General features: G+C 38.9%; 1 long non-coding RNA gene across 1 annotated transcript in view; it reads left to right on the top strand.

The window, feature by feature from the left end:
* The first annotated feature begins 2,407 nt into the window (after nucleotides 1-2,407).
* LOC106944680 (uncharacterized) overlaps nucleotides 2,408-5,520 on the top strand; it is a 6,949-nt gene continuing 3,836 nt past the window's right edge. Inside the window, exon 1 of the long non-coding RNA XR_001424387.1 lies at nucleotides 2,408-3,602. This is a non-coding gene — a long non-coding RNA (uncharacterized LOC106944680). The remainder of the gene's footprint in view (nucleotides 3,603-5,520) is intronic.

Raw genomic sequence — 5,520 nt, 5'->3', positions numbered from 1 at the left:
GTTTATGACAGTGTTATGTCAGTCTTATTCAACCCCCTTCAAATAAAGTGTTACCGAATATTAATAACAAAATTAGTCAGATTAAGTGTTAAGTGGACTGTTTTGTCTTTTAATGTGATACAATATTTATTTTTTACTAATCCAGTTGGACAAGACTTTTAATATTGTTTTATATTTGTTTTCAACAATTTTTGAATCAAGATAATCTGATCATTAGACAGTGTTGTGGTACTCGAAGTTGGTCTTGGTCTCGAGACCGGTCTTAAGACCATTTTCTCGGTCTCGTCTTGGAGTCGACCGCATTTGGTCTCGGTCTTGTCTCGGTCTCGGGTTAGGTGGTCTTGAACACAACACTGTCATTAGATGTACTGGTTCTCTTCATGCTTTTCTTTCCACATATTTTTCTTTATCCTTACACTTTATTTTATTTGTATTTTTGTGTTTTATTATAAAGCACTTTTCCATGTGTATGAATGATGCTAAAGAGTCAAAACTGCTTTATGTTTCATATTAAAAGCTCAGTACATGTGAGGAACATTTCATATGTTGGGTTTTATTTTTAGCATAAACAATGTGCAAACAAAAGAAACATTTGAATCAGTTCTAAACTCTTTAAGTTTACAAAATAACAATCAAGACATTTTTCTATATTTCTCCTTTTCTTTATGTCTCTAAGTGTCTTTGTGACAGTGCGACTGGTGAAGGCCAGAAATTGAAATGTTCTGCTACTAAAGTTGTTTTCCTGCATTTCAAGTGTTGCTGAAGTCTTGAGAGGGAATTTCTTCCTTGTTCCTCGTGTGAATCATTCCAGATACTCAGCAGTTTTCTCCTGTTCTGTTAACTATTTGCTGTTATGCACAGACTGCAGCTTTGTTCCTGCTTACAGTTACACCTGAAAGCTGAAGCCACAGTAATTATTCAAACAAAAGCCGTTATTATGCACTGAGACGCCGGGTTCTTTATTGTCTGGGCAAAAGTGACAAAGTGGTTGGTGTTCAATGAAGGTAATGAGATGTGAAGATGTGTAATCATGAGAAAACAAAGTTTATATTCAGGTGTGTATGGAGCTGATCTGATGATTATAAATCACTTTGACCGTCATCAAAATAATTTATCTTTATTCAAACAGTTCAAGTTGGTTTTATGTGGAAAAAAACATGTTTTCCCTTCCTGTCTCGTCTGTCCAGATATATATTTTTTAGACTACTTTGGTTTATCTGCAAAATTATTTGTTTATTTTTTCTCAATCAAATCATAGATGAAGATATTAAACCAACAGTTTGTGGCTAAAAACAATATTTTTGGATCCATTCAAAGGAATTTGTTTAGGATTGAAGTTTTTTTTCGTTTATGGATATTTTCTTGCCAAAAATGATTGTTAAAATTTTATAAATACACGTAATATAAATATTTATGGCCCGTGTGATGGTGATGCTGTAGTAACCTGGATTGCAGGTTCTCTTATTGCATACTTGGATTCTGGGTCCAAAAACATCACTGTTAATTGGTTAATTGATCTTTCTAATTTCATATTAGTTGTGAATTTAAAGTATGTCTCTGTGAAAGACCCAATGACTGGTGGAGATGAACAACCACAGCAAATACTGGTGACTATAAATCTTAGTCACACTCCGACAACGTCTACAAGAAAGTTAAGCCACAATCAGATATTGATAAAGAAGATGCTCACAGATATACATGTATATTCACAGATAATACTTAGTGCACATCCTTGTGTTTACTTCACTCACTCTATCTCTGATCATTATCTTTCAGTAAAATAAATCTTCCTCATACCAGGTTTCTGCGTAAAGCCACAAACATTTTCATTTCCTGGACCGTAAGCAGTGAGAGGGCGTGGATCACATCAAACCTCCTGGTTTCTAACAAACTCTGACTTTGTGTGGAGACACTTTCACAGCCACCATGTTCCTCTCTGTGGTTCTGCTGCTGCTGCTGGTCAGAGATTCTTACGCTTCACATTTCTATGGCNAGTATTATTGTGATTTTTAGATTAAAGAGTTTTATTCCTTATGCGTGTATAAACTGACCTGGAGGGTACGACTGACTGTTTCATCTTCATGTGAGACAGTTAACTCTGTGTTTCCCAGACCTTAATTCTTATCAACCAGAATACCTCCTAACTGCCTGTGAGCAGTCGTATTTTGTCTCTTGTTTATCCTCCCTCTTTGTCGACAGAGCTGAACTGGGCTCAGATCGTAGATCAGATATCACACCTGGAACTGAGTTGCTGGTTTGTTTAGGTTAGAAGTTTTACGACCTTTGTTGTTTTCCTGACTGCCCCTTTTTGGCTGTTCTGCTTGACAATAAAACAGGGGCTCACGCGAAAGCAGACCAGAATTCTCTGTGAACGGCCTGGAGAGGCGGTGGCGGAGAGTTCTCCTTTTGCAAAAGCTTTGTCTATAAAATTCATATACGTTGTCTGTGGTCTTTTTATATAGGTTCGAGAAAAAGTACCTATCATTTGGTGCCGAAATCCGGGATCTCTCCCCGCCCGCTGTCAGGCAGAGGAAGACGCGCTGAATCCGTGCACGGCCAGAGTCAACTGGACCTGGAAAGAAAGACCCAGGAAGCAAAATTCTTTGCTGGGCCAGCGACACATGTCCGACTTTGTCTGCCAACGGCGGAGTGACGAGATCCGACTGGACAACCCGAAAACTACAGAAACGTAGGTGAATTTTAAAATGACTATTTTAGAGGTTTGAGTCCTTGTCAAATATCAGTTTGACTAAAGTAAGGTTTGAGTCCTTGTCAGATACCAGCTTGACTAAAGAAAGGTTTGAGTCCTTGTCAAATACCAGCTTGACTAAAGAAAGGTTTGAGTCCTTGTCAGATACCAGCTTGACTAAAGAAGTTATAAGGGTCCCAGTTGACAGAGTTTCAACTAAAGGCAAAAGGAAAGGCTCTTAGAGAGCCTCCTTACTTAGAGGACACCTCTTAAGGGTAAGTCCTCATGAGATAGGAAGCTTATTATTACTGTTCTGTTATTATTGTGCTGATATTGCTGTTTGTTTGCTGCTTTGATGTGTGTGTGTGAAAGAGTGATTGGAGGTTTAAATACTGCTCAGTATTTTACCTCATATAAAAACAGTGGGGTTAAACAGCAAACCTCTTGTGGATGCAAAGGCGAGATTCTCCCACTCGATAAGAGTTGAAGCGGAGAATACCACAACAAGGTATTTTTAATTGCTGGCCTACTGAAAAGATCACCAGTTCATAGTACTCCCTAGGAGTCAACGAATCTGGACTAAATTTAAATAAATAAAAGCTCAAATTGCAAGTAAGTTGAATAATGGGAAATGCAAATTCTTGTAAATCCTCACTTGCTGAGGGTCCCGATGGGGATGAAAAATACATGCTGTCCAGATTTCCTGGTAGCATTGTACACATAAAAAAAATGGAAAAAGAAATATAAAATAGATGGGAAGCTAAAAATTGATCGATGGCAAACAATTGTGGGAATTTTGGAGAGTAGTGTAGCAAGAAAAAAGGGGATAAAAAAGGCTAAAAAGGAGGATGAGCTGAGATGTGCTAAATTATGGTTAAAAGCAGCCATAGACCGGAAAGAACAAACTAAAAAGGTTAAAGACAAAAAATTCGTAGAAGCAAAAAACCTATTTGTTAGACTGAAAGATAATAAAATCATTCTAAGCACACGGAGTGCTGTAACGGTGCAGGGAGTGGAAGCTCCTGCAGCTGCTCCTCCCCCCGCCGCTGCAGCAGCTCCGTCTGCCCCAGTCCCAGCAGTACGACTGTACCCTTCATTAGAGGAAGGTGCACAAAACTTATATGTTTTTGCACCCTGGACCTTAAAAGAGGCAAGAAAGGCTGTAGAAGGAATAACACCTGTAACAGAAGACCCCGATAAGTGGATAGAAGACATGACTGGATTAATCCATTCATATAGATTAAATGGGGTAGAAGCAGGAGAAGCAGCCATACCCTCATTAGGAAAGGATTGGGCAAAAGTGAGGGGACCACAAACAGGAGAAATCCTCAGCATGATCAGACTCTGCCACACCCAAACAAAACAAACCATCAAACTAAATTGATGAAATGGTGGACACATGTGCAGCTTGTTACATGTTAAGTAAAAGATAAATAAATAAAAGAAATTGAATTTTGGTATGAAACCAGTGCATGCAAAATAATATTTACTGATATTATAAAATAGGATTAAGCCTCACAAGTCAGAAAATAAAATTACTTTTATGAAATACTTGTGTTTGTTTTGTTTTGTTTGTTTTATTTTTTGTTTTTTAGTGTTCCTACACTTTCAAAGAAAAACCAGTTGAGAGATGTCTCACTGAAATAAAAACATGGGAACAACCTTTTTGCATGCTAAAAGTGGAATTATGACTTTCCTGAAGGAGGAGAAGCTGAAAAATAAAATTAAATAATAAAATTCTCCCCAAAGAACAATGTTTAATATATTGTGTCGTAATCAGATTATAACACCAACTTGGTGAAATGATCCTTTGGCTGTATAACTGGAGGGGTCAGAGGTCAGAGTAAGGTACCGACCTGGACATTATCCAGCCTCATGTCTCTCTTAGGCCTTGAGAGGAGGGCTGCCCGCTGACCTCACAGTCTGCAGCACTAAGATCGACAAATTTAGAGAAATCCATTGTTCTCTGGTGAAACGTGACTCAGATGAAGTTAACATAAACTTACATTTTACATAGGTTAATATTGTACAGGTTAAAAGAGACTACAGCTTTTAACATGTTTCATGTTTATATGTGTTTGTAAAAAGAAAAAAAAAGACACAGAAAGCCGAACAAACCCTAATGGACTCTTATTTGCTTCTTTCCTTTTCCTCTGTCTGAGCCTCGCTGCGGTGAGTCTGACCTCCGACCTCAACTCAGACCTGTCCTGCCGATCAGATGACGTCCCTCCTTCATCACCAGCCAATGACAGTTGATAAAGAAGCGAAAAAGGACATGATGATTTCTGCCACCTGGACACTAAAGGCACTAAGATGTCCGCTGATCCTGATTCCTGGATATCTGGGAAATGCCATGCAGCAAACTACTGTATGGAGTCCTGCTGGACATTTGGACTGGAACTATATCTCTGTGTTTACCTGCAACTGAGCTTTTACAGCCCCCGCTGGTTTACTCTCTGGCATCAGCGTGGAGAAGACAAATACTGTGCTTCAGTGATTCAGAGACGAAGACAGCAAACTGAACTGTTTTTCGCTTGTTTCATTGGTGGACAACCTGGACATTCAGTAAGGGACGGTCTGGACAACTTATAAATAATCCAACACCAGAGCCAGTTGGACTGACAGGGAGCTGGAGGAGAGGCGGGGGGAGGACCAGCTGCAGCGACGCCAGCAGCAGGAGGGGGAAGCGAGACAGAAAGGAGAAATGCGAGATAAGTTCTCCAAGAATGTGCTCACTAATCCTGTTTGCATATAGGAATGATCTATCAAGAAAAGAACATTTTTAAAAGGTTTTTAGGTACAATGTTAGATAAAATCATTCATTTTGTACC

Source organism: Poecilia latipinna, unplaced genomic scaffold (assembly GCF_001443285.1).
Source record: "Poecilia latipinna isolate Pla-1442-1.1 unplaced genomic scaffold, P_latipinna-1.0 Scaffold108, whole genome shotgun sequence".
In the NCBI taxonomy this organism is placed as follows: domain Eukaryota; kingdom Metazoa; phylum Chordata; class Actinopteri; order Cyprinodontiformes; family Poeciliidae; genus Poecilia; species Poecilia latipinna.
The sequence above is the reverse complement of the archived record's forward strand: the minus strand, read 5'-3'. Positions and strand labels throughout refer to the sequence as shown.